Here is a 17,238-nt window from a genome sequence, read left to right on the forward strand (position 1 = left end):
TTTTCACTGGAGTCCACTTCAGTTAGGCAGACACCCATCCCTAAGGTCTCCCTCCTGTCTTTCTCAAAGATATTCTGCCTCATTACCAAAGCACACGAGCTCCTGGAAAGAGAAATATCTAAATATTCTATACATTATTGAATATTACCTCACTAATAACATCTGAGGTGAGAGGCAAAGATTATGACTATCAGGAATAACCAGAATTTGGGGCCAAATTGTCTTCATTGCAGGCCTAACAGAGACCGGATTCATCTTCTGGTTATTTATTCATTTTCCAAATATGTAGGTATAATGAGGCAGAATATCTTTGAGAAAGATAGGAGGGAGACGTTAGGGCTGAATGTCTGCCTAACTGAAGTGGACTCCAGTGAAAATCATATAAATATTAAGGCATGAAAATTCAGCAGTCCCTATTACACACTGGTGAAAAAGATACGACATGTCTAGCAGTGATCCGAATTCCCACTGTGGCTCCTCCATGTGTGGAATAAACACATTGGAGTGGATGTGAAAAGGTTCTGCCTATCTTATCCTCAATGAACTAGAAGTTGCCATTGTACTCACACTTCCCTGAAAATAAACTCTTCCACGGCCTCCCTATTTCACTCGCTTCTGATTCCCAGTCTCAGAACAGTGCGTCTCATTGGTCAAGCCTGTCATTTACCTGCCCTCTGGATTCAAGGTAATCTGGGAATAGAGTCTTTTAACTTCTTTATTGGAAGTGAAACACATATGTTGGGAAATTACCAAAGTAAATGACAAGTCTACAAATGGCCTGAGGTAAAGACGTACACTATTTTATAAGCCTTAACAAATGTGTGGCAAGATGATCAGGGATTTAGAACAAGACATATTAAGGGACGGATTCCAAGGAAGTTGAAGAATGAATTACATGAAAGGGCTTGTTTCTGTCTCTTCTAGAGATATGTCTGGGAACCAAGGTATGGATTGGTAGTGGCTTTTGCAAAATACTTGTTTTAAATCTTCAGGAATAGGAGTTTTTTTCATTTAGACATTTTAGGATCCAGGAAAGAAGTATATTTTCATTAACACGCTTAAGAATAGTTCCACTGAATTGGAAGCTGAGACTATTATCTGGCCGTTTGGAAATTCCCACGTCCAGACCTCTGGGATAATACAGCTAAACTCTTAAGAAACAATACATTTACTGATATACTTTGGGGACAGGAGGATGAAGGCAACTAAATGGATCTCATGGAGCCCCGCCACGTCCCACAATGCAGTCTTTACATTTAACAGGAGGATGTTACCCTCCCACCCCGTTCAAGTAGGACCATCAATGGATCAGATTCCTCGATTTGTGAAATTAAGACCACACAACTGGTAAAGAATCTTAATGATCTATGGGCTTCACTGCAAGCAAAATAAATAAACAAAAATAAATAAATAAATAGGAATAAAAAGATCCTAGTAACTTTTTAATAAATTCCTTTACTCCTCAAGTTAGGAGGAGAGACCTGACTAATATATTCCATCTCTAAATGTAGATGGCTTTGATAATTCATTTCAAGCAGGATCAGACTTTTTTTTTTCACTTGTATCAGTTGATCTTGTACAGATTTATAGATTTTTATATTTAAAGAACAATATACTCTATGTAAATAACACGGATTTAGATATAGAAATTCTGCTTGGCTCTTCTAAGATTATTTCTCTGAGCTTCTCATATACCTAATCTCCAGATAAGAAGGATCTAATAAAAATGAATGTCAAAAATATGAGGGCCCTTCATCTCATAACTTTTGTAACACTCAATAATTCAATCAATTTTGATTAGGTTTGAAGTTCTGATTTCACTCTGATAAGAATGGATTTGCAATTCACAACTCCAGCAGAAATAACAATATGGAGCTTATTATCTCTGAGAATGACAGTATTACATCCCAAGCCCTGTGAGTCTTCAAGGCATAGCTAGTTCACAAAACATCTTTAATTTGTTTAATAGACAAGTACTTTATTGATGCACAAGCACTCTTTACTAGCAAAATACTGAAGCAAAATGTAGCCCTATCTTCATATAAAATACAATTCATTATGGATCTTCCAGAATAAAAATCTATCCTAAAACAATTGTTAAATGAACTTATGACAGCTTGTGTGTGTTTATTTGTGTAAACTCAATATAACATTTTGCCAAAATGTATATTGAACTATCCATCCTAAACATTATCAAATAGGGCTATTTTCTTCTTGACATTACTTCTGCAACATGTTAGCAAAACTATAGCAGAGATGGCCAGTTTTATTACTACATCGAAAAATAGACCTAGCAGAATAAACTTTTGGCCTGAATTCCTCATGTTATGTATTTAAATATTTAGACTAGGACTTGTCATTTCTAAATGTAATTCTTCCAAGGTTCATATTTTTTTGACTTGGGCTGGGAAGAGATAGAATTAAATATGCAAGGAAAATTTTAGTAAGTTTTGTTAATGTGTAATTCACTTTGATTAGAACAACAATTATTAAGCCAACACTTTACTTAGACATCTATACTCTGATTAGAGAATGTGAATTGCAGCAATAATGCAAGAAAATTATACGACTATAGTAACAAGGAGCACAATGTCTTAAAATTTTAAGCTAATATGGGCTGTGATCATGTCATATACATTTTTGTGCCTGGAACATTTGGCTCAGTCCTTGGAACACATCTGACACTCTACAAGTATTTTAAAATTTCATTTAATCTGAAAAGAATGAAGAAGGAATGAGTTCTGGTGTTATATTGCACAGTAGGGTGACAATAGTTTACAGTAAGATTTAGTAAATTACAAAATAGCTAGATGAGTGATTTTTTAATGTCTTTACCACTAAAAAAAGATTAATGAATGAAGTACTGGTAACACTGCTCCAATATGATCATTACACTATACATATAGATGTGTGTGTTTGTGTGGGTGTGTGTGTATTGAAACATCAAATTGTACCCCCACTTTGGTTTTTATTTTTGAGACAAAGTCTCACTCTGTCACCCAGGCTGGAGTGCGGTGGTATGATCTCAGTTCACTGCAACCTTCACCTCCCACTTTGAAGCAATTCTTCTGCCTCAGCCTCCCAAGTAGCTGGGATTACAGGCACACAACACATACCCAACTAATTTTTGTATTTTTAGTAGAGATGGGATTTCACAATATTGCCCAGGCTGATCTTTAACTCCTGGGCTCAAGTGGTCTGCCCACCTTGGCCTCCCAAAGTGCTAGGATTACAGGCGTGAACCACTGCGCCCAGCCAAATTGTATCCTTTAAGTATGTATAATTACAATGCTTTAAAAAAAGAAAAAGAATAAAGGCAGTACAAGTTCTTATGACCAAAACACAGTGTATAATCCTCTAAGATTTATAGACATTAGGGTTCTAAAGCTACTTATTTGTTTCCTAAGAGAAAATATTGGCCTAAAATAACAGGATTTATGTTTTAAATCCAAATGCCTTGGGAAAGTATGTAAAGCTTAGGGGGAAATTACATATGAACTTTTTGTTTAAGTCACCCATGATCACATGTCAAACATTTTTAAGAGAAACTAGCAGAGAATCTGCTGACTCTAAAAGTATTAATATATAATATAAACACTATAATATAATATAAATATAAAGATAACATAAAATAATATAAACACTATGTAGTTGTAAGGTAAATAATAGCACTGTAGCTATTGATTTCATAATTGATGAGAATCTAACTGGCTCAGCTTGGCCAATATTTAATATGGATATGAACTATAGTTGACCCCTGAACAACATGGGTTTGAACTTCATGAGTCCACTTACACTGGATTTTCTTCCATCTCTGCCCCTCCTGAGACAGCAAGACCCTCCCTCTCCTCTTCCTCCTCTTCCTCAGCCTGCTCAATGTGAAGAAAACAAGGACAAAAATCTTTATGATGACCACCTCCACTCTGGTTTACCTTTAGTGTGATAATACAGTATATAACATACAAAATCGGTGTTATTTGATTGTTTATGTTTTTGGCAAGGCTTCCAGTCTACAAGAGTAGTTAAGATTGGGAGAGTCAAAAGTTACATGTGGATTTTCAGTTGTGCAGGGGTCCATGCTCTTTGGACCCCACATTGTTCCAGGGTCAACTATATATGTCAATGAGGCCCAAAACAAATTTGCATCTTTGGGTCCCATCTTTCCCCTGCACTCCAGACTAATTTTTCCAGTTGCCTACTCGAGTTTGCTACATGATGTCTGAAAAAAATTTATATTACATATATATAGTATGTAGAGTGGAACTCTTAATTATCTGCTCATTAATGCTCCATCTCAGAAATTCGTATTAATTATTTATTCAGTACCATTAGCAAAAACAAAGGATTAATTTTTTACTCCTCCCTTTCCTTTATCCTTCATAGCAAATCCAGGTGACTTCACTTTCGTAACATGTTCCAAATATTGTCTATTCAATCTCCCCAGGCACCATCTCAGTACAAAGTTACCATAGCCTTTCATGTATATCTCTTCCAGAGCCTCATTTAGTGGTTTCTCTGCTTCCATTTTTTAGTTCTCAAAAACCTATTTTCTTTTTTTTTGGCAGAGTTTCCCTGTGTTGCCCAGGCTATAATACACTGGTGCGATCTTGGCTCACTTCAGCCTCCTTCATTCAAGAGATTCTCATGCCTCAGCCTCCCGAGTAGCTAGGATTACAGGCATGCACCACCACACCTGGCTAATTTTTGCATTTTTAGTAGAGATGGGGTTTCATGTTGGCCAGGCTGGTCTCAAACTTCTGACCTCAGGTGATCTGCCTGCCTCGGCCTCCCAAAGTGCGGGTATTACAGTCTTGAGCCACAGCACCAGACCCCAAAACCTATTTTCATGAAAGGATATAGGAATAAAGTAATACAAAAAGTTAAATCTGATTTATAGTTATTCATTGAATGACTGTCTCTTCAGTTCTAACATAACAACTCACTTATTGAAATATATCTATTAACTACCATATCTTATGTGGTAGCAGTTCCCAACCTTTTTGGAATCAGAGATTGGTTTCATGGAAGATAATTTTTCCATGGACCTGGGTAGGGGTGGTTTCAGGATGATTCAAGCACATTTAATTTATTGTGCACTTTATTTCTAATATTAATACATTGTCATAGATAATGAAATAATTCTACAACTCACCATAATGTAGAATCGTGGGAGCCCTGAGCTTGTTTTCTTACAACTAGACTGTCTCATCTGGGGATGATGGAAGACAGTGACAGATCATCAGGCATTAGATTTTCATATGGAGCACGCAATCTAGATTCTTTTCATGCACAGTTCACAATAGGATTTGCACTCCTATGAGAATCTGATGCCACTGCTGATCTGACAGGAGGCGGAACTCAGGTAGTAATGCAAGTGGTGGGAAGCAACTGTAAATACAGATGAAGTTTCCCTGGCTTACCAGCTGCTCACCTCCTGTTGTTCCACCCAGTTTCTAACAGGCCATGGACCATTATGTGTCCATGGTCCAGGGGTTAGGAACCCCTGTTATATAGTAACAGGCAGTGAAAATACTAGAAAAGAACACATAATTTTTTGTTCTCTGCCCTCATTGAGTTCACATTTGAGTAGGGAAGACAAATATTGAATCAACAATACAATGTAGTATGTAGGAGAAAGGGGAAAAAGAAAGATGCCACACGAAATAAAAAATATTTCAGTGGGGAAGGATTATACTGCCATTCAGATTCAGTGTGACAAAATATTTATAGCCTATGTCACTTAGGGATTTCCTAGGAAATGAGGAATAAAAACATTTTAGTCATAGATCACAGCATAGTTAAAAATCTTGTGGTGAGAAAGCCGTTGGTATTTGAGGGTTGGAAGAAGTCACTAGGTCTGAAGTGGGGCAAAGTTTTATTTATTTATTTATTTATTTATTTATTTATTTATTTATTTATTGGAGACAGGATCTGTCTCTGACGCACAGGCTGGGGTGCAGTGATACAATCTCAGCTAACTGCAACCTCTGCCTCCCAGGTTCAAGCAATTCTTGTGCCTCAGCCTCCCAAGTAGCTGTGATTACAGGCGGGTGCCTCCACACCCAGTTAATTTTTTGGTTTTTTAATAAAGATGGGGTTTCACTATGGTGGCCAGGCTGGTCTTGAACTCCTGGTCTCAAGTGATCCACCTGCTGCAGCCTCCCTAAGTGCTGGGATTACAGGCGTGAGCCACTGCACCCAACCTGAAGTGGGGCAAAATTTTTTTTAAACCATTTGGTTTTGTTACAGAGTTTCTTGAGTTCAGACTTTCTAAATTGTATATTAGGGTTTGAAACATGAAAGAAAGTTATAAATAGAAAATTTGTATTGCTAGAAAGCTGTGTAAATGAAATCCTTACAAAGAAAGAGCACCAGTTCTCCACAACACCAAAAGGATCCACTTTGCTTACTTAGAATCTTATTTCTTCACTACTGGGCCATGAGTAAAAATAAGAGCATATTACTCTTGGTCAGGGTTATCTTAAATAATAAAGATTTTATCAGAAAAAAAAAAGGTGCTCCATTTCTTTTTTTTTCTTTCTTTCTTTGAACGTCCTCTCTTCTTTATAATACTTTAAGATATAACTGGTCAATAGACAAAAGGAAATACACACAATTCACATCTTTAGAAGGCTTTTAACAAAGATGTTAGTGTTAGATGAATTCTAAAATATATTCTAATCCCCAATAATGCCTTACACGATCTTTAGTTCACAAAAGAAATGCCTCGCCTTTATAAGAGCTCAGTAGCACTTGAATTTTTTGTTTTGTTTTGTTTTTTTGAATCTTGGAGGAAGCAGTAGGTGAAGAAGCATTTCTCCACGTTTGTGTTGGACTAAATTAAGCAAATATTGTTTCAGTAGTTTACACAATGCCAGATCAATTAGGCAGAGTCCAGTTCATAGCAAAACATTTATGTTCCTTCCTTCTTCCTGGAACAATGCAAATCATTGCCCTGGCAACAAGCAAGTGACCATTTGCTTTTCTAACAATTGATCCTGTCTCTGGCTGGAAGTTTGAATAATCTAACCACAGAAATAGGCTGTATAAACTTAGATGGAATCATAGAGATTGCACAATGTATAATCATAGAGATTGTACAACGGCCACATTCTACAAAAGCAGAAATGAGGCCAGGTCAAAGACTTTTACTTTGCTTCTTTGCTCAAATTCAATTTCTCATCTCTCACCTTATATGTCCTAACATGTACTGAACGTTTACTATGTGCCAAGCACTGTTCTAAGCACTTTGTCTTCAGTAACTCATTTAATCCCTATGAGAACCCTATAAAGTTGGCATTATTATTTTTCTCATTTTACAGATGAACAAATTCGATTCCCAAGAGATGTCAACATGCTCAATGTCAATCAGTTTGTCAGTAAAAAAGCCTATATTTGAACCTTATCAGACTTCAGAGTCTACACTTTAAATACAATATATTCCATCTCTCTAATACTTTATATCTAGCAGTGTTACCCAATCAATGTGTTCAAATGGTAAAACTGTACAGAAATTTTTTTACTATTATATGAATATAGTAGTCATGTTTTACATCTCTTATTCTTTACTATTAACAATATAATTTAAACTATATTATATTTATTTAATCTAGTATAATAGAATTGTATTTATCCGTTTAGACAGTGGTGAATTGCTTTTGCATGTCTGTTCTCATCATTGACCTTTTTATGAAATGTAGCAAGCAGTTCAACACTAAATTCACTTAATATAGTATACCTCAAAAATAAGCAACAAATGCTTATTTGCAAATCAAATACTACCAAACCTTTTTCCTTTTCTGATCAGTAAATCAGAATATCAGCCATATGCAGCAGAGTAAATATCAGTAAATCTTAATTTACAAACAAATAATGCATTTTTTTCCTGAGACACGAACAAAACCCCGGCCTCTTCCTTTTCTTTGCTTTTTGGGATAAGGATTCCCAGACTCATATACACAGAACACACCCAGTAAATGTGATGAGTTAATCAATAAGCAGAAAGGAAAAATCTATGCCCATAACTAGAATCTGAATTTCCTCTTTCATAATTATAATCTGGAGAATTTTCTCCCTAAATAAAAGCAGAATATATGTGTAAGAAACTGTCATTCTTTGAAGGTAATATTATTGTGTAGCTGGAAAATTCAGAAGGATACTTTGAAATGTTTGTACACAGATAATGATATATGAAATGAATATTCAGACTTTGAATGGACAAGGGGAACTAAAGCAAAAGTACAACTTACTCTTCTGGCTATGTATGAATAATAAGGGTCCTTTTTCTCTGACTCAGGAGGTTCAGGTCTTTTGTCAGAATTCATGAAACCCACAGGCTAACTTATTAGTTTGCAAGTAGGATAAACATCTTAGATTCTTCATAGTTCTTGACAGTTTGGGGGGATGAAGATGGATGGGTTGCCAACAGAAGCATGGGTTTCTGAAAGAGAAAGGACCGGAGTTCCCATGGATTGGGTTAGGGAATGTGAGAAGACTTCCAGGCATCTGATGGGAAGTGTTCTCACCCAAGTAGTAAGCGGAAGGGGAGGAATAAAGGTCCTTTACTCTTCTAACCTGGAGGCTGAGAGGCAAGTTACCTGAATGAAGCATTAATTGTTGCATAATTCTCCTCCAGGCAGTTGAGGATACAGAAGTAGGCAGTATCCAGCCTTACAGGCCCTCATAGGTCAAGCCTCAGTTCTGTTTTCTTCTCCTGCAACCTTCATTGACTTCTACAATACAGGCCACACTTCCTTACCTTCATCCTGCAAGGGTTCAACATTTGATGTTTCTTTACGCATAACTAGCCCTCTAACCCAAACAAGCTTAGAAGACAACCATGGATATCTTTTACAAAGAAAAAAAGAGAGCAAAGAAAAAGATTGACTTTACAAAAGTAATTCACGAAACTCCTGACTAAAATAAATAATAAAATATATAACCTTCCCACTGTCCCTTTCTAATTTTCCCTTCCTATCTTCCCTTCCAATTATTCCTTTCCTTGTTGCTTCCTGGGATGGAAGTATCAGGATCTATGTGTGGAGGGTGAGCCATATATGAAGCCCAATAGTGGAAGGACTGAGAAAACCTGCTTTTGGAGACTAAAGAATTAAAGATATTCCTGTGTCAAGACGGTGGGTCTGTAAAACTACAGGGCAAGTCTTCCTAGAGAAACATCACTGCCTCATTTCCTGTTTTATGACTGTAGTTAGTGACTTTAAACCATATCAGAAGCCATATGCAGCAGAGTTAGTTGTCACTTAATCCAATGCATTCCTCGTTTGCTCCCTTGTCCCTGTCTAAATTTGCATGAGAAAATTTACATGAAAGTACCCAGTAGAGTCTAGCATGTAATAAATGTTAACTAAATGTTGCTTTCTTATTTTTGCTTCTAAATCTTTTGTTTGTCAAATATGTTCTCCAAGTATAAATCCATCACTGAGCTTAATAAGGTATATTAAACAATTCACCGAACATTCCCCCCAAAAGGAAAAAGCGTGCTCTTACATGCTGAAGAGATGCTGATTGAATTGACAGATGTAAAACAGCATTTTTGTTCTAGATTTTCTAAAAAATTTAATCAGCTAATTTGAATAAATATTATTAGTTTAGGAGTTTTCTTATCCCAGTTCCTAGCCAAAAAGTTGTTTCTGTCACTCCATACCTAAAACATTTAAATAGATTCCAGCTGCCATTTGGACACAGAGCAAAATGACCTTATAATTTGGCACCTCAATTTTCTTGTTATCCCAAGTCTCACTGCATCCTACCCTGTCTTTTGGTATTCTAGCCACTTTGGCCACTCTAAATCCTTGTACTTGACAGACTCTGTCTTACTTACAAGTTGTGGCATACTTTTTACCTTCATCAGGGACTGTCTTAGTCTGTTTTGTGCTGCTACAACAGAAGGCCTACGACTGAGTAAATTTGTAATGAACAGAACTTTACTGACTTGCATTTCTGGAAGTTGGGAAGAAAAAGATACAAGGGCTGGCATCAGACAAGGGTCTTCTTGCTGTGTCATGTCATGGCAGAAGAACAAAGAGTGGATGAGAGAGAGCAAGAGATTAAACATGCAGCATCAAGCCCTTTTATAATTGACGTTGATCAATTGATGAGGTTGAAGCTCATGATCTAAACACTTCCCATTAGACTCCATGTCCCAAAACTGTAGCATCAGGGGCTTAAGTTTCCAACACATGCTTCTTGGGGAACACATTCAAACCATAGCAGGTACCAACTATTTTTTCTAACAACAGATATATCTTTCCATTATAAATGTATACCTATTTTTCACATGAGATATCATACTTTTTTTCTTCTTCCTTTTTAATAGATTTAGAGGGTACAAGTACAGTGTTTTTACATGGATATATCTCATAGTGGTAAAGTCTGGGATTTTAGTGTAACCATCACCCAAATAGTGTACACTGTCCCCATTAAGTGATTTCTCATCCTTCATTCCCTTCTAAACCTCCACCCTTTCCAAGTCTCCAACGTCTATTATTCTACTCTCTTTGTTTATCTGTACATGTTATTTAGTTCTCACTCATGAGTGAGAACATATGGTGTTTGATTTTCTGTTTCTGAGCTATTCCACTTAAGACAATGACCTCCAGTGACATCTAGAAGGCAGCCTCTTCTTCTGCAGGTCCAGGGTAGGCACCACTCTTACAGGTTCCTCTTGCACCTGACACTGCTCCTCTCAGGGCACTTGTCACATTGTACAAGACCAGTTTTTAAAATATCTCTCCCATTTGGTTGTAAAACCTCTGAGAGTGGGAGTCATGTATGTTTGTTATTTAATTGTTGAATTCCCAGTACCTTTTTCTATGCTTGGAACATAGTAAATATTCAGTAATTATTTTGCAAACTTTATCCTGTATTTTATTTCACTGCCCAGTTCACTGCCTTTTCGATCAACACTTTGGTTACAGACATTGACAAGACTCCAAAGAAAAGGCGGAAATGATGAACTCTCGTGTGTCATGCACAGTTAGCAACCTGGTAATCTACCTGGAGCCATCCTTAAAAACTCTGATTGTAGAGTAGTAATTGTGCCAAATTATTGAATTATGTCGTATCTTGTTCCATGAGTGTCATAATAACAATTCAACTTAATAGGCTTGATATTTACCGTTGGAGGCACGTCAGAGTCAGAAGGAAATTTGGACTACCTTAGGGCAAATAGGATGTGACAAAGGACTTTTGTAAATACTATTCTGGCTAGGGTAATATAACTTATTTCCATTAAATGTGTCATTACTGTATCACTATGATACTAGAAAGTGATAGAATGACTGAAGTGTAAAATTCTGTGAAATATGTAATGAGTCATATATAAACAATATTTTAAGTATCACCACAGTAATCCTGGTGAGCTAGGTGTCCAGGCCAGAAATATTACTCAAGGTAGTTTGAAGATTGCCCAGAATCACAGTGCACTAGGTCAGACCTACTTAGCTAATGTTGGTTTACTTTATTTTACTGTTTCGTTATAGCAAGAAAAGGAAAAAAGATACAAAGAAAATAAAGATACAACTTCCCAGTCCCTCTCCTTTTCTTCAAAGGAGTGCTACTTTAATTGGTTTTATCATTCTAGGAATTAATGATTGAAGGAGGAAGAGTTCCACCAGTTCAGAGGAACCCAGAATGCCAGGTTAGCTAAGTTTTCTCTCCTTTTATTATAAGGAGGAAAGAAAAAATATCGTATTTTCAAGCCTAACTAACATCCACTATCTAAATTCAAATTTTTCTGTGGCTCTAAAGTTTCATAATCCAACTTCTGTGTTTTCTTTACTGCTGATTTATCTAGCTTATTTGAGTTAAAGTCCTGGTTATGAAATACAACATCAGATTAAGATCTCTGATTTTTAGATAAAAATAAATGTTGTCCAGGCATGGTGGCTCACATATGTAATCCCAGCACTTTGGGAAGCCAACACAAAAGGATTGCGTGAGCCCAGGAGTTTGAGACCAGCTTGGGCAATATGGCAGAACCCTGTCTCTACAAAAAAAAAAATACAAAGCTTAGCCAGGTATGATGGTGCATTCTTGTGGATCAAGCTGCTCAAGAGGCTGAAGTGGGAAGATTTTCAAGTGGCACCCCTTTTGTGGAATCACGTTTGATCCTACCCTCCTCAAGGTGGATTTCCTAAATTGTCTGTTTCTCCATTGTCTTACATGAGCTGGAATGGGTTTTTTTGTGTGTTTATCTCACTAAGCATATCACTATATGCTTGAGGAAAAGAAATCATATATCATTTTCTTAGTTTCCATTCAGTCACAACACCTAAAATACATACTGGTAAATATTTCTTGAGTCAATGAATAAGTCTCTACATTGAATGCATAATATTATCACATCTGTTTTGCTAAGGCCATGTTTCTGCAAGTAAGGTAGCAAAATTTTCAGAGGGAGAGTGGTTTTAGTAGTGAATTTCATAATTATAAATGCTATGTTTTTAAATCATTATTTGGCATTCTTCCACCACCTCATCTATACACCACCTCCAGCTTTTACTATGTTCTCTAGTAAAGAAAAGAGTTGTGGGATTAAAGATGTCTGATGAGATCAGGCAAGTTCAGGGTGTGAGAATCTCATCAAGTATGTTGCACATCTAGTGAAAGTCAACCTCAAAGTCTTCAAGAGTAGGCATAGAATACACCTTACAATGGTGCCCTTGGGTATTTATGAATTCTCTATACTGGCCTTTATATTTTTCTGAGCATCATGATAAGTAGGGTCACTAGCTAAAGTAAAGAAAGTGCAAGGGAGTGTTATGTAGCTGAGATTAGATGAGACAAATGAGATGAGATGAATGAGTTAAGACGAATCTGAGAAAAAGATCATTTTTCCACATTTGTCACCTACTAGAGTTTTTTTTTTTTTTTTTTTGCACCAACCAGCTTCTTTTTAAATATTCAGATATCTCTTGAGATTTTTAATCCTCATTGTAATAGTCCATTCTCACATGGCTATAAAGACATACCTGAGACTGGGTAATTTATAAAGAAAAGAGGATTAATTGACTCATGGTTCTACAGGCTGAGGAGGCCTAAGAGAAACTTACAGTCATGGTGGAAGGGGAAAGGGAAGCAGGCATGTCTTACACGCCCGAAGGAGGAAGAGAGCAAAGAGGAAGGTGCTATACACTTTTAAACAACCAGGTCTCATGAGAACTCACTCACTATCATGAGAACAGCAAAGGAGAAATCCATCCCCCAGCAAGGGGCACGGACATAAATTCAAATAGTATTACTCATATAGGTTATTTTTATTTGTTTTCCTGATTTAAAAAAAAAATGCTAACACAATTCTCTCTTGTGTCATAGATTTAAACTGAAGACCAAAACTTTTAAGTAATTTGCTCAAGATCACTGAGCTAGGTAGGCACTGGTGCATTATGGGTATGAAACAAAGTCTTCATTTTTCAAGCCCAGAGTTCTCGTGTTTATATTATCAGTGGTTCTTAAGCATTTGTTAACAGTGAAACCATTTCCCCCTGAATCCAATCTTATGTAACCTCAATATATATAACTGATAACGGTTGCATTTCATTAACGCAAAAAAAGAATTAAAGATGTTTGAACTACCATAATGGTGGTAGCATTTAGTAAGACTCTGTTTGACATTTGTCTGTTTATTTACATGTCTGACAGTCTGTTTGCTTGGGTAGTGTGATATCATTCAGGATTAGAAGACTCTTAGGCAAATGAAACGATAAAAACTGATCCTAAATGACCTTGGATAAAATTGTATCTTTGACACTGTTGAAATTTGCAGAGCTGAAAAAATATGACTCTCCAAACCCAGTCACATCATACATGCCTGGCTCTTCACTATCCACTTGCCTCTCCCCCATTACTTTTTTGATCACTCATCCACAGGTGGGTGTTATAACTAGAAATTTCTTGGCAACTATGACAATCAATCTTTGATGCTAGAGATAAACATCTGACTTCAAGAGGAGCAATTTCACTTGTCAAGCAGCTTATTTCTTTATGAGGAAAAAGTGATTTCCTTTCAATGGATTGCAATATCAAGAATGGAACAGTTTTATTTGTATTCCAGCATGATTAACTGCCTACACATTACTGGACTTGGGCAATACTTTTATTTGTAGTGTTGGTGAAAACACTTCATAAAGGTGAACCAGAAGTTCAAGATGTTCTCAAGAACTGAAATAGATTCTATATTTTTGATGCTTAAAATGTACTATGACTAATGGTGCAGCTGGGAAAATCAACGAAATGTTTTCTGTTGTTTAAAAATTTGTAAAGCATATAATGTCAAAGCAACTTTTCAAGGCATTGTCTTACATTCAACTCAGTGGCACTAAGGAAATTAGCTAACATTGCCCCATGCCTGTAGTTATCATTCAGCTCAAGTAGCAGAGTAGTCAGATCTTCACCAGTCTTTCCTATAATTGGCTACCTTCTTTCCCATTATAAATGGTTTCCCTGTGTAATTTTATAATGTCCTTAATATTAAATATTATCTATATATCACAATAATTCCCAAATCTATAGCTAAATCTCTCTTTTCCAGAGTGTGAAATTTATTTCAACCCTCAACTTGATATCACCTCTTTGTTGTACAGCAGTACCTCATACTTAATATATATCAAACTTTAATCATCACTTCATTTACATATTTGTTTTGTCTTTCCTGTCTTGTCTAACTTTAACACCATTCACCATTGGTGGCAACCCACCCTCTCCCTCTTCTTCAACCCCATACTATCAACCCCATACCAAACAACCTGAAGTTCTGAGAATTGGAATGAAAATATGTCTTTTGAAGAGATATTGCCATTGTAAAGGACTTACCTCTGTAAGCTAGGATAATCTTTGAGTAAATTTTTGTTTTTAAGTCAGGATCTCACTCTATTTCCCAGATTGGAGTGTAGTGGCATGATCACGGCTCACTGCAGCCTTGACCTCCTGGGTTCAAGGGATTCTCTTGCCTCAGTCTGCTGACTAGCTGGGAGTACAGGCACTGTACCACCATGCTTAGCTAACTCTTTGTGTAAATTTAGTAGAGACAAGTTTTTGTTATGTTGCCCAAGCTGGTCTTGAACTCCTGGACTTAAACAATCCTCCCACTGAAATCTCCTGAGAGAAAGGAGACACTCAGTTGGTGTCATGCTATCTTCAATGAGTCTTGTTTGGAAAGCTGAGTCTCCTATAAGAATAATGGCTTTTTCTTTTTTAAAATTTGTAAGTTATCATTTTGGCTAAATGAATGACTTATGGTAATATAAGATTTTATTTTGTAATATACAGTATTTTAAACCTTTGGTACTTAAGAAACCTTTCAAAATCAAGCTCTAGGTTAAAATAAAGAAAAAAATTAAGTACCCTGAAGTCCAAAAGACTTATTTGACTGATTTAATGTATTAAAATCATGCAGGAAATATTGTCAAATATAAAATGGTGTTTAACTTTCTTTAGATTATATTCATATAAATTTGTTATTAGCATGTGTTGCAAAATTGCATAAAATTCCTGTAATTCTGATATGCCTCAGTATATGTCATCAATAATAATTATAATTGTTTTGAATTACTGTGTGCCAAAGAAGTAACAAATTTCCTTGTCAATTGTATCTTTAACTGTTTTGATGAAAATGTTTTTGTCATCCACAGTCAATTGTTGTCTTCTTTTAGTCCTCTTGAGAAGATGGTTTTATAATCAGCTATAAAACTTTGACAGGTGCTCTTGAACGCAAGTTTCTAATAACTTTGCAGATTATGACATTAAGATAAAGGAAAAAGCTTTTAGAACTCTGATGGAGAGTTGAAGTGTTCATGAATATCAAACAGAAGTTAACTGCATGAACTAAATTAATAAAAGTTTAATCTTTTTAACTTTGCTTAAAATGCTGCTGATCCTTTGCTTTGTTTTTCAGAGTCAAGGCAACTTCTTTTAAGCTATTACAGCTTGTAGCAATTGAGTAACATATACTCCTATGAACAAAATTTGGAGCATATGTGTTTATCGCTATGTGATTTCTCCAGAATTTAAAAACTATTTGAAAGTATTCTTAATTTATGGCAATATAGGTATTTGCATACGTGCAATCAGAATCTGTTTTCTTTTGTAACAGGGCACAATTGGAAAAACTGGTTATTTTACCAAGGCTTTACCTGGAATGGCATGCTTTCCTTTAAGGAATTAAAACTGACTTATACAGCCAATAAAACCTGTTGGTAAAACTTGCCTCATACTTTGCCCACACAGTCCCTGTACTGCATTTCTCGCCTGTGGTAAGTAAAAATTGTCACTTTCTGACAGGACCAGAAGCCCCAAGTTATCTAGGGATGTTGAGAGGAGAGGAATTTTCCTAACTCACAGATATTTGAGAGTACAACCATGGCTGGGCTGGGCTTTAAAAAGATTCCTGTGGAACAGAGCTTCATCAAAGTCAACTTAAAAAATCTATGTAAAAAAAAGTTATTCTTGCTGTGCTTTATACAAATAATCGGACCATCTATAATAAAATTAAAGTTTATTTTGCAAACAAATCAGTCATATCATGATTTGTTTTTAAAATAAATAAGGACTGGAGACAGAAAAATTATATTACGAAAACTATAGTTTTTGCTAGTTGTTTTTGAGTTTTTATTTTTGTTTTTCTTCAATTTAGACTAAATCATAAATTTTTTATGGATTTTAAGTCCCCAAACTAATGCTTTCAAATCTTTACTTTTAAAACTGGAAATTGTACTCGTTATCCTAAAACTCGTTATTTACCTTATAGTACACTGTCTGTTTAAATGCTGCACTAAACCAATAAATAAAAGTACTATCACCTTTGTCATAAAAGCCTTGGAATCCTAAGGCTGGTTCATGTGCTTTGTAAAAAATGTTCTGCAATCAAAATAATGGTAAAGAATTTATTTTCTTCTTCTTCTTCTTCTTCTTTTTTTTTTTTTGTGGCCAAGAAATATGTGTGTGTGTGTGTGTGTGTGTGTGTGTGTGTGTGTGTGTGTTTCACCTTTTCTTTCATTTTTTTCTCATTATATTGCAGGTAGAAAAGGACATTGAACATTGTAAGAAGACCTCACTAAGATAGTCACATTAAATGTTAAACACAGATCAACATTTTTAATGCTGAATTTTGTATTATGAAATTATAAAAGAGTAACTTAACAGTTTCAATTATCTGTAAAATAAGCTTACGTTGAATATCTGTTTGTATTAATGTTTTGGCAAAATCAGTAATGCTACTTC

The sequence above is a fragment of the Rhinopithecus roxellana genome, chromosome 10, assembly GCF_007565055.1.
Source record: "Rhinopithecus roxellana isolate Shanxi Qingling chromosome 10, ASM756505v1, whole genome shotgun sequence".
Classification (NCBI taxonomy): Eukaryota; Metazoa; Chordata; class Mammalia; order Primates; family Cercopithecidae; genus Rhinopithecus; species Rhinopithecus roxellana.